The 13,069-nt window shown below is 39.1% G+C and overlaps 1 protein-coding gene across 1 annotated transcript in view; it reads left to right on the top strand.

The window, feature by feature from the left end:
* Il1rap (interleukin 1 receptor accessory protein) overlaps window positions 1-2,767 on the top strand; it is a 136,790-nt gene extending 134,023 nt beyond the window's left edge. Inside the window, exon 13 of the transcript XR_015632610.1 lies at window positions 201-2,767. The gene's annotated coding sequence lies outside the window, so the exon portion shown is untranslated. The remainder of the gene's footprint in view (window positions 1-200) is intronic.
* The last annotated feature ends 10,302 nt before the right edge of the window (window positions 2,768-13,069 follow it).

Below are 13,069 nucleotides of genomic sequence, written 5' to 3'. Positions count from 1 at the left end.
CTTGACAAGCTGTATTCCTTGAATCATTCATATCGCAGCCATTTGTACTCATCTGGAAATTCACATTTCTTGCTGCTACTATTATAAACTAATTGAGCTTCACAAAGGCTGGGCAGAGCTCCATGTAAACTTCGTAGGTGATTCTGATTTCTAAAATTGTTTAAGAACCATTAATTTTTACCTCTCTTTTACCCTTGTAGGCTCTGATTTTCTCCAGCCAAGGAGGACTACAAATCATCCTTTTAACAGTGTTTGCAGGCAATAGCTGAAAATGAAGGGCCTGTTTGGCCCCTGGAATTGTCTCAGCATAAGCAAATAATCCAATAGAGTGTTCGGTAGAATGTATTTATAATCTATGAACTATCTAACACTGCTCTTTGGAACTTGGTGGGAGGGTTCCAGCCATCGTCTGTATTAGAGTAAGATAAGTTCCGCTGGGCTAATACTCCAATAAGTTCCCATTCCACATCTTACTTTTGCTGATGCTAAGGGTCCAGCTTAGGGGCTTGCATTTTTGTGTCCTTGCCATGTGAAATGTGTAGCTTGCAGTTGTCCTATACTTGAGCTTAAATTGACACGTTTTATTTTCCTCCTCTTATAGTTTATGAACTAGAACTATCTTCAGGGTTCTGATTCAGTCACAGAGAAAGCTACAAAGTATATTCCAGTGTCACTGGGAAGGGAAGATTACATTGAATTTTATTAACACATGACATAGTCTTCTTCTACACATGAGACAAGGATGAGATATCTCTCTAAGCTGATGAAGCTAGGAAGGACCATCAATCTTCTATTACTCCATATAATAAAATAAACAAAAGACTGTGGTGTTCACATCAAACCTTAGTGTGCCAAGATATCAAGATAAAACCCCCCACAGAAATGAATGAAGCTTGCACATAAGTGCTTCCTAAATGAAGGTTGTTGACAGACTGCATTGTAATAATTAGTTTCTGTAAACTCGGTTGAAAACAGTTGAAAGTTGCCATTTTGGTTACTTCCTATTTAGTGGCTTAGGTAAGTACTCTAAGAATGTGATGCTTAAACTGTCTGCAAATGAGCCGTTTCCTTTTGGAAATTCAGGGAGCCTCGGAAGAATTGAAGGCATTTAGAACACAGCAGAGCATGTAACATGGTCATTAGGAAGCACCATTGATCCATTTATCTGAGGACTTAAACAGTGAATAGCTCAGACGAAGAAGGAGATCAGTACCCATGTGGGTGTCATGGAGTCTGTGACTACTCTCTTGTGTTTTCTCTCTTTCTGATTGGGTTCTATCGCCATTAAGTATTTGAGATTTTATACAGATTTTTCTAATGCATACAACATTATTTGTTAATAATTTAACAAATTATTAAATTTGGTTTGGCAAAGATTAATATTTTAGAGTCATGAGACGTGAGAACAGGCTGTAGTGCTGAACAAAGAAGGACTTTGTTTCTTGGTGTCTTGAGGAAATTATTCTCCATCCAAAATCCTCCTAAGAATAGTTCACATAGTTTTGCCTTGAATATTCCAAACATTTCAAAATTGAAAATGTAAAGAATGGCTTTCTGAAAAGTTTGCATGATAGGAAGGTGGAAGTCTGCTAGAAGATCATGAGGTGTACTTCTCTTGCAAGGGATGATGGTTATTTGAATACTTCATCAATATATGGTAAAAAAAAAAAACAATTTTAAACTGTGTGTAATGGACTATTCCTGCAGTTCCAACACTAGACCATTCTGTGTTTCAGAGTAAGTTAAGTTGTAGGCCGCCCTGGGATAAATAGTGAGATTATCCACTCCAAAACAGGATTAAAACAACCCCTGATTTTCATTTATTTAACTCACTGATTTATTTTAAATTGTAATAGCTGTGTCTCAGGCTTATCCTGTTTTAGATCCAGAGACAAGTGGTTCTGAGCCATAAGTAAACTTAGTCTTTGAGGCCAATTGTACCTATCTTCAGTGTGCCATAGACAATTAAACCTCTCCCAAATGATTTAGATCTTTGATCTTCTTAAAGTTGACTGTTTGAAGGACCTTTATAATTTCTGAACAAGAATCAATGAACATTCAGCAATGATATCTTGTATATAGGGAATGAAAGGGTAAAATAAATAGTAATGTCATGGATACTATTCTTCCTCCTTAAAGTGTAAAGCTTGAAATTCATTGCCAAATGTTGAAACTGAATTATTTGTTTAAAGGAAAGGATAAAAACAAATCCAGCGTTTCCAGTTCACTTTCATATTGCTTCATATTGGTTATGAGATAGTGAGAAAATAACAATAAAGAACATAAAATTACAAAAGTAAATAGAGTTGCTAACTTGACTTCCCAAAGAAGACAATAGTTTTAGTGTTTATTATTTTCCTATAATCAGCTCCCTGAAGCAGTCACTTGGTTATTGGCAAATTGCAGTAAATGATGTCTAAGAAGATTCTGAGGACAATCAAGCCCTATTTCCCTACTAAACACCAAGATAAAAGGAAAAATGTTTATAATCTCCTCAGTACTCAATTAGTAAGCTGTTGTGTGGATTTCAGGGCTTAGGAGACAAAGGTAGACAGTCATTCCTATTGTAAGCTTTATATTGTATACAATATTACTTTCAAGTCAGGACATATGCTTTGGGATAACAGTTACTATAGAGAATGTGCATTTCAATAGCATATGTTTGCTCTCATAGTTTCTTTATGTTAAGTGGAAATAATATCTACCTCACTGAATTGTTGTAAGGGTATAATTATACAATAAATGTGAACTTCTAAAATCTGTAATTACACAAGTGGTGGTATTGTTTTGTCGTCGTCATCCTCATCACCACCGTCATCACTGTCATTGTCATCGTCCTCACCCTCATCATCATTGTCATTGTCATCATCATTCTTTCATTAAAGAGGAACCTGAAGAAATTGATGACCACTATTGGTGCTTTGCAGAACACATTGTCCAATTTTAGTTTCTCATATAACAGAGTAGGGCAGTAGAAAATCTAGTTCCTTACTACTATAAGCACTAACGACTACAGAAGTACTATCTACAAAGTAAGAAGCAGAATAGGAATTGTACTTTGTGTTTCTTTATAACAGGAATTACACTATAAAACTTAAAACTATAAATATTTATTCTATTACAGTTCTGTGGGCCAGAAATATGGTAGAAACTTGACTATCTGATTCTTGTTCAATATCACAGATGAATAAACATCACTCTACAAAAATGTGATTATCCAAGGCTCAAGAGGGGCTCAAGGACCCACTTTTAAATATGGTCATGTAAACGTCAGGAATCCCCTATGTCATCTGCATGACCCCACAGGAACTTCCACAATAAGAATACGTATGTTCTTTATGACACCTCAACAGGCTTCTCATAGAATATGTGGCCTGGAATAGCAAGCAAGGAACAATCCAGCATTACTTCCATGACTTGGTCCATTAAGGGACTATATTTCAGCTGGTGACTATTCTCTATGATAGAAAAGAACCTAAATGTGGGAGAGCTTAGAACAGGAATAAAGGAGAGTTTGTCCTACATTACTCCTTTCTGTCTTTCTGTGTCTGACTCTCTCTCTCTCTCTCTCTCTCTCTCTCTCTCTCTCTCTCTGTCCGACTGTCTCTCCTCTCTTTCTTCTGTCTTTGTGTGTGTTTCTGTCTTCTGTCTCATTTTTATGTATCTCTGTCTGTCTATCTGTCTCTCTTCGTGTGTGTGTGTGTGTGTGTGTGTGTGTGTGTGTGTGTGTGTGTGGTCCCAAACCCTAGTTCCTTTTCTCCTAATTAAGAAAGGAAGCATGAGCTGTGGAAACTATGCCTGAATGATATGAATGGAGCTGTTAAGCCAAATTCTTGGTCTGGAATCCAAGGAATTAAATATAACTTTTATTGTAGGTTCACTTATAGAGATATTGAAAAAATGAGTATTTATTCCAAAAATATTGATCACTAAGAAAAAAAAGAGAATGCAATTGCTTTCTTTGACATCACTCAGGATTTCATCATACTTTGAAATAGAATGATTATATATCAATAGCTGAGAAACTTGTCCTTTCTGTAGCTCAGATTTCTGAGTACTCAAAATAAGGGATGTTGGAGCAGTAATCAGTCTAATACTGTCTTTCTGGCTCATTGAGTAATAGTAAACCAACCCCCACCCCTTTTTTCATACACCCCGTCAGTAGCACTTTACACTTGGTGATATGAGAAAACATTTAAGACGAGTGAGTGTTCTTCTCTAAAAGGAGTGACATTCAGCCTTTCTGCTCTCTGAAGCATGTGTTTCTCATTGAAGCTGACCAGCTAATTGTTGTCTGCCATTTCTGGAAACCACTATCTCCAAGCAAAAGTACTACATCATGAGAGGCCTACTCATAGATCAACACTGGAAGTGTAATTTTTGTCATTTTATTTCTCGAGGTCTAAGATTTCTTGTTTATAAATTTGTTTAAACGTGCTATATCTTTCTTTCCTTAACAGGGTCACTTCACTCTGTCTTTTATATGAATCCCTAGCGACCTTTCTGCTGGGCTTTAGACTCTGCGTATGTCATGGCACAAAGCTTTCAGAGCCTGATTTTAAAATCACATAGTGTATAAGGAATAGCATCCTGAGAGTTAGGAACTCCAGGTTCAAATCCTATCTGTGAGCACTTTGTTGTGAGGATTTGAAGAAGCACTAACTGTGTGATTGTGATTTGATCATGATGCTCTATAAAGAGCAGCAAAGGTGGCACAAAGGACTTTGGCATAGGTGTCAAGACTCATCTTGGTGAACATAATCCAGAGAGCCTTAAGAGTTTGCATAAGAGCTAATACAGGGGAATCACTGCGAAGTCATTACATGCCCCAAAAGTCACTTAAAATATTCTTTTCTATTCTCTTCAAAATGTCAAAAATTCAAGGTATGTAACACAATTGACTATAGTTCTGTAACATGCCATGCGCTTTCATGTTTCTATCTATCTGCATTTCTAACAAAAAGTTTGGAACGTTTACTCCATTTCTTCCTCATACAAGGGCTCTTAGAATGCTCTAGGTTCAGTTCAAAGGCTACAAAATCTATGAATTTTCCTCAGGCAAGGAGGATGTTACTCCTTACACATGTATAATTCATAATTCTCCTGATGCTGAAATATAAACTTCCCAGTGCCTACCTTGCCTGCTGTCCTCTAGTTTAGCTGAGAAGAAATTCTATTAGGTCTCTAATTTGAGCACTTAGCATGGTGACTAACATATACAATTTTCCACTAATGTTCCTGTGAATTAAATACCGTAACAATTATCATTGAGAGCAAAATTAAAGAGCCTTACTATTTCTTTCTCCCACTTCCCTTTCATTACAGATGCAGTGTTCTATCAAAGGCACTGCTTCAGGCTTTTGTTCATCATGGTGTGAAATGAATTCCAATATTGCAGTCTGGGGCTTCCTATACTATCCCCAGCACCAGTAAATTCAGTCCTCGGTGTAACTTGAGGACAGATGATCCATGGCCAAGCAAGAGTGGAAAGATGGCCAGCTGTGCTTTGCCTGACCTGAGTACCTCCTCACATTAGGATGGCCAACCTGCTCCTTTTCATCTACAGAAACAACTGACACAGGGCCCAGCATCAGGCTCGTCGGCAGATGTTCTGCTTGTGATCCCGCTACTAAATAGCTCAGAATGACAGTACATTGAGTTGTGATAAGTACTTTTCTACCTGGAGTGCACATAGAGCTTCTCAGGCTAATGATTTGAAGACTTAATAGTTAAAAACCGTCTGTTACTTCAAAGTCTAGATTGCTATGGCAAAGTGAAATAGAATACTGTGTTGATATAGATCAGGAGAAAATGAATAGATATGTTCTACACACCTAGGATTATATTGTCCTCTAAAGGCATAAAACTTTCAAGATAGTCCATCTTATAGTTGCTCTCCAGACTCCCAGCAATTCTGAGGGCAGGAACTTTTTCATTCCCAACTGACCTTGTAGCTCTTCCCCAACTCTGCCATAATCCACTATAAAATGAATTGAGAGTCCCAGTGTGGCATGTCCATACTAATAGATGATCCATTTTGGCTTGTTATATTTTGCATTGGGAGTTTTGCATTCTCAAGCCTAAAGCCAGTGTCAGAAAAGCATTTTCTTCTGTGTTCATATATGTACACCGAACACTCAATATTAAATTGTTTTGCATCAGGGCAAACATATTCAAGGTGTTATTATGATCTGGGAAAACCTATTCATCTCAGACATCCATTTTCAAAGTGGCTTTCAAATGGCATTTTGACACTACCAAGAAACTCTTGTCTTCTATTTATTCTCACATCGTATTCTTCTGAATTGACACTACCTCATTCATTCGGCAACATGAATTGGGCATCTACTTTGTGCTCACAGCTCTCATAAAAATCAGGATCATGAAAGAAAAAAACAGGACAAGTTCTTTCTTCTATTTAAACTTACATTCTAGTGGTAAGACTTAAGTAATCAAAACAGAAAGACATAGTATGGAGGGTTGGGAAAGTGATTTGGTAGGCAAACTGCTTGTTACACAGGCAACCCCGCAGAAGCCATGTAAGGCTGGATGTAACAGTAGATGTCTCTGTTTCTGGTGTTCCTAGATTAAGATGAAAGGTAAAGATAGGAAATCTCAGAAGCTCAGGGGACAGCTAGTATAGGCAAGGACAAATGAGCCTATCTCAAATAAGTTAACAATGGGGACAGAAACCTGAAGTTCCCTCTGACTTCCACATGCACGCTGAGCTACATGTGCATCCACACTCACACACATGAATACACAAACACACACACACACACACATCCTCCACATACAAGCACACACAAGGACTTTTGTAAAAGTTATCATCATACAGAACATGTCACATCAATGAATCATCCATGTATATGGAGTGATAGGATAGAACTTGTAATTTTTAATAATGTTCATGGATGACTGCTCTAAAACGACAGGTTTTGAATGAAGATTTGGTTAAAATGGGAGATGGGGCAGACTTAATAGACAGTGTGAAACCCCTTAGACATCAAGAGACAGAGCAAAGTCCCTGTGTTTGGAATACAACAAACAACTGAAAACCTATGACAGGAAACTTAGATACTAGGAAGAGATAACCCTAATAAATTATAGGTCATTGGAACACTTCTTCTTTGTTCCGCATTAAATTAAAAAGGTATCATGAATAATCCCAGGAGAAGGAAATGCAAAAGGTACTGAAAATGGAAATGTAAGGCCAGTTCAAAGCAGGCTTGGTGGTGTACACCTTTAGTCACAGCACTTGGGAAAGGCTCTGTGAAAATGAGTTTAGCTTGTTCTATAGTGATTTCCAGGCCACTCAGAAGTACATAGTGAGAACTTATGTTTTAGTTAGAGTTCTACTGCTAGCAAGGCACACTATGACCACAGCAACTTTATAAAGGAAAACATTTAACTGAGTCTGACTCATAGCTCGGAAGTTTAGTCATCATAATCATAGTGGGAAGCAGGGCAGCACCCAGGGCGACATGGTATTGGAGAGGTAGCTGAGAGTTCTTCAATTGGATGGGCAGGCAGCAAGAAGAGTGAATTACACTGGGCATGGCTTGAGCTTCTCAAATCTTAAAGGCCACCTCCAGTGATAAGCTTACTCCAACAAGGCCACACCTACCCCCAAGAAGGCCATACCTCATAACAGCACCACTCACAAGAAGTCCATGGGAGTGATTTTTATTCAAATCATCATATATTGTCTTTAAAAAGTAAAAGGAAGGAAGAAAGAAACAAAGAGATACAAGAGGACTGACAGAGTCATTTAACCTGGACCCTGGAGGCTCCCAGAGACTGAACCAACCAAAGAATATACAAGGGTTGGACCTAGACCCCAGACACATATGTAGCATATGTGCAGCTTTGTCCTCAGGCAACTGGAACACGGGCTGTCCCTGACTCTGTTTCCTGCCTGTGGTTCCTGTACTCCTCACTGGGTTGTCTTGTCTAGCCTCAGTGGGAGAGGATGTGTTTAGTTCTGCAGTGACTTGATGCATTGTGGTAGGTTGGCCTCCCCTTTTATAGAGAAGGAGGAGAATGGCGAGGAGGAGGAGGATGGAGGAGCTATGTGAAGGAGGACTGAGGTGACTCTGAAGTAAAGTGAATAAATAAGTAAATTAATAGAAAAATTGTGGGAAGAATGGAAGAGAGGGAGAAGAACTAGGGAGGGAAAGGACAGTCTATTAAAATTTTGGTTTACTGATATGTGGGAACACAGGAAAGCTCTTATATGATACTGTAGCAACTAGTACTTGTAACTGCACAAGGGCCACAAACTTAGAGTGCCACAGACTTAGAGTGTCAAGGGGCATCAATAGTTACAGGAGTTGAACAAAAACTAGACAGAGCTGTGAGGCAGAAGGTGCAGCCTTCAGTATGTGACATTGCCAGCACCCATTGACAGGGTAGAAACAAGGAGATCATCTGACCTCACTCTCCCTCTGACCATGAATTCCTGAATAAAGTCTTTCCTTAATGAGCCCAAACCAATCTAGAGACCAAGGAATCCTACAAAATAGTCCAGCCTCCCAGGAAATAAATACGGAGGAGTAGAAAGGATCTGGAGAAATGTTAGGTTTGAGATCTCTTGGATGAATTGGAGCTAAAGAATCTGTACGGTTTTTTTTTTTGTATTTTAATAAGATAGCTATGCCTGTTTTCTAGATAATAAAGTCAAGAACAAAATAGTGGAGTCAAGACAAGGCATGAAATAGTGGAGATCTGGATCACATGCTACCAGGGGAGTAGTGAGATGCCCCCGTGGTGAGATATGCTTGAAGACTATAGTTGTGAGTGTTAAACTGACAAGATCTCCTGACAGATGCAATCAGTAAAGGGAAAGCAGAAGAAGCTCCAGAATGATGTCATACTATGGTCTGAGCAAGCATAAAGAACTATCTTTCAATGGAGAGAGAGATTGGGAGTTCAGAATTTTGTTGCTGTTCTTGGTTTTGTCTGCTTTTAGTTTAAGATGCATTGGATCTTAAAATGATGATGGCCCAGAATGATGCAAACGTGCCGTTTAATAGAAAGGTATGAGAAGGATATACTCATATATAATTCAACAGAAATTATCAGAACACCATCAATCATAGTGCCCAAGAGGTAGTACTAAACCATAAAAGTTATGTGAGGGAAGGATAATGAGAAGAATCTACAAGAGTCTAGAAGGAGAAGATCCCTGGGAATGTAGAGCCTGGAAACAAAGTGACAGGAGTGATCAATATGCCAGATGCAAGGTGCAAGGTCCAGATCAAGGTCAGTTTTCTGCTGAGATTTGATTACTGGTTTGATCATTAGGGACTCTATTGGCAAAATTGACAGGAAGAGTTTTGTGGAATGATGGGAGCAAATTTCCAAGGGGCAAAGTTCAAGAAAGTAGAGAAGGAGAAGGATGTTTGAAGAGTTTGAAGTACTCTGGGGAAAAAAGGGAACCAGAATATTAAATAGTTAGAGGTGCAAACAGGCATCAAGAAAGATTCTGTCACTGCTTTCCATCCATCTGGGAACAAGGAAATTCCACTCCTGAATTACAATCTGAGTTTGGTGCAAAAATATTTACCATACTTATGTGCTTCCCCTTAAAGCTGCATGCAGATAGAAAGGCAGATAGAAAGGTGCAAAATTAAAGCTGAAGTATAGGGAGGAAAAAAGTGATTAGAAAATGATCCAGAGTGAGTGGAATCCCATGTACAATTTTGGAAAGTGTCAGTAAATACTACATAGGTGAAAGAAGTAGGAGTCATGGTAGAAGACATTATGCTAAGAATTTGAGGGGGAATCTTCTGGGTTTTGTTGTTGTTATTGTTGCTGTTGTTGCTGCTGCTGCTGCTGTTGTTTGGTTGGTTTGGTTTTTTGCTTTTGCTTTCTGTTGATCTCTAAATTTTAAAACAGAAGAATCAGTCTAGAGTGGGAGGCAGAGAGGGACTGATGTTTGATGGTTTTGAGAATCTAGACAGAAGAAAAACATTTGAAAGGTAGGAGAATCTATCCACTCTCCCTGTATCTATTCAATATAGTACTCAAAGTGCTAGTTAGAAAAATAAGAAAACAAAAAATAATCAGGGGGATACAAACTGGAAAAGAAGAAATAAAGGTACCAGCCCTTGCAGATGACATGATGGGATATATAAGTGACCACAAAATTCTACTAGAGAACTTCTCTTGCTGATAAACAACTTCAGCAAAGTGGCCAGATATAAAATTAACTCAAGTAAATCAGTAGCCTTCCTTATACAAATGATAAACAGGCTGTGAAACAACTTGCTTCACAATAGCCACAAATAATATAAAATATCTTGGGATAACTCTAACCAAGGAAGTGAAAGATCTGTAAGACTATAATTTCAAGTCTCTCAAGAAAGAAATCAAAGATCTCAGAAAATAGAGAGATCTCCCATGCTTATGGACTGGTGGAATTAATGTAGTAAAAATGACGATCCTACTAAAGGCAATCTACAGATTCAATGCAATCCCTTCAAAATCCCAACACAATACTTCAAAGACATGGAAAGAGCAATTCTCAAATTCGTCTGGAAAGGCAAAAAACCCAGAAAAATTAACACAATTCTTAACAATAAAAGAATGGTTGGGGAAATCACCATACCTGACCCCAAGCTCTACTACAGAGCAATAATGATAAAAACTACGTGGTACTGGTACAAAGACAGACAGATTGATCAATGGAGTAGAATTGAAGACCCAGAAATAAAACCAGACACTCATACACACTTGATCTTTGACAAAGAAGCCAAAAATACACAATGGAAAAGAGAAAGCATCTTCAATAAATGGTACTGGTTTAACTGGCTATATGTAGAAAAATTAAAATAGACCGTATTTGTCACCTTACACAAAGCTCAAGTCCAAGTGGATCAAGGACCTGAACATAAAACCAGTTACACTCAGTCTAATAGAATAGAAAGTGGGAAAGATCTTTGAACTCATTGGCACAGGGAGAAATTTCCTAAACAGAATTTCAGTGGCTCACGCTGTAAGATCAAGAATTGATAAATGGGTCCTCATGAAACTGCAAAACATCTCTAAGGCAAAGGACATAGTAAGAAAATCGGCAACCTACAGATTGGGAAAAAGATCTTCAGTAATGCCACATCCAATAGAGGGCTAATATCCAAAAAATATAGAACACTCAAGAAGCTAACCACCAAAAAACCAAAAAAATCAAATAAAAAAATGGGGTATAGAACTAAACCAAGAATTCACAACAGAAGAATCTTGAATAGTTGCAAAGCACTTAAAGAAATGTTCAAAATCTTTAGTGTTCAGAAAAATGCAAATCAAAATGACCCTGAGATTCCACACTACACCAATCAGAATGGCTAAGATTAAATCCTTAGGTGACAACACATGTTGACGAGGATGTAGAGAAAGAGAAACACTCCTCCATTGATGGTGGGGCTGCAAACTGTTACAACCACTGTGGAAATAAATTTGAAATATTCTCAGAAAATTGGAAATAGATCTACTTAAAGGCTGAGAAATACCCAAAAGATAGGTAAATACATAGAAGATGTCCCATCATGCATGCCACAAGGGCACGTGTTCTACTAGTTCATAGTGGTCTTAATTGTGATACCCAGAACCTTGAAACAACACAGATGTCCCAGAACAGAAAATGGATACAGAAAAGGTTGTTCATTTATACAGTGGAATACTACTCAGCTATTAAGAATGAGAACATCCTGAATTTTTACAGGGAAATGAATGGAACTAGAAAATATCCTCTTGAGTGAGGTAACTCAGACCCAAAAGGGCACACACTGTATGTACTTACTAATATATGGATATTAGCCCAAAAAAGAAAAAAAGAAAAGAAAGTACAGAATACCCAAGATAGAGTCCAGAGAATTAAAAAAGGTCAGCAAGCTCATGGGCTTAATTGAGGACTCCTCTGTCCTACTTGAGAGGGAGAAGAAAGCAACCACCAGAGGGGAGGGAGGGAGGAACCTGGGAGAGAAAGGGGATGGTGGGAGGAGAGGAGAACATGAGCTGATATAGGGTGAAGAGAAAGGACCAAAGCTCTAAGGGCCAGCAGTAAGAATGGAAACAAGTGACCTAGGGAGGTAGGAGGTTGGGCAGACCCTCCAGAAGATCTGGGAGGTGAGAGGCTCTCAGGACTTAAACGGGGGGGGGGAACCATAGATGAAATGCCCTACAGTGAAGAGAGGAAATTTGTAGAGCCCACCTCGGGCAGAAAGACAGGGAGTCAAGGGAGGGATGAGGTTGTTATCCCACAGTCAAAACTCTGACCCATAATTGTTCCTCTCTGAAAGAAATGCAGGGATGGAAATGGTCACATGACAGGCCCAAAGTGGGATCCAGCTCAAGGGGAGGCCCCACGACCTGACACCATTACTGAGGCTATGGGGCACTCACAAAGAAGGGACCCATCATGACTGCCCTCCGAAAGACTCAACAAGCAGCTGAAAGAGTCAGATGCAGATACTTGCACCCAACCAATGGACAGAAGCTGCTGACTCCTGTGGTTGAATTAATGAAAAGCTGGAGGCAGCTGAGGAGTAGGGCGATTCTGTAAGAGGACCAGCAGTCTTAGTTAAGACTCAGACGCTCAGGGGCTGGGGATTTAGCTCAGTGGTAGAGCGCTTACCTAGGAAGCGCAAGGCCCAGGGTTCGGTCCCCAGCTCCGAAAAAAAGAACCAAAAAAAAAAAAAAAAAAAAAAGACTCAGACGCTCAGATCGCTCAGACACTGGATCACCAACCAGGCAGCATACACCAGCTGATATGAGGCCTCCAACACATGTACAGCAGAGGATTGCAGTGTCTGGGTTCAGTCAGAGAAGTTGCACCTAACCCGCAAAAGACTGGAGTTCTATGGGAGTTTAGAGTTCTGATGGGGTGCATGAGGTGCGGACATCCTCGTGGAGACAGGAGGCAGGGAGAAGGTATGGGATGTGAAACAGTCGAAGAGTGGATCGGGAGGGGAATAAAATCTAGAGTGTAAAATTAAATAAATAAATTAATTAAAATGAAAAGGGAGTCAATACTAAGAGAAAGATAGCAAAGAGCAGTAGCAGTGTACAT

This window comes from Rattus norvegicus, chromosome 11 (assembly GCF_021556685.1).
Source record: "Rattus norvegicus strain SHRSP/BbbUtx chromosome 11, alternate assembly SHRSP_T2T, whole genome shotgun sequence".
Classification (NCBI taxonomy): domain Eukaryota; kingdom Metazoa; phylum Chordata; class Mammalia; order Rodentia; family Muridae; genus Rattus; species Rattus norvegicus.
Note: the sequence above shows the minus strand (reverse complement) of the source record. Positions and strands in the feature narration are given on the sequence as shown.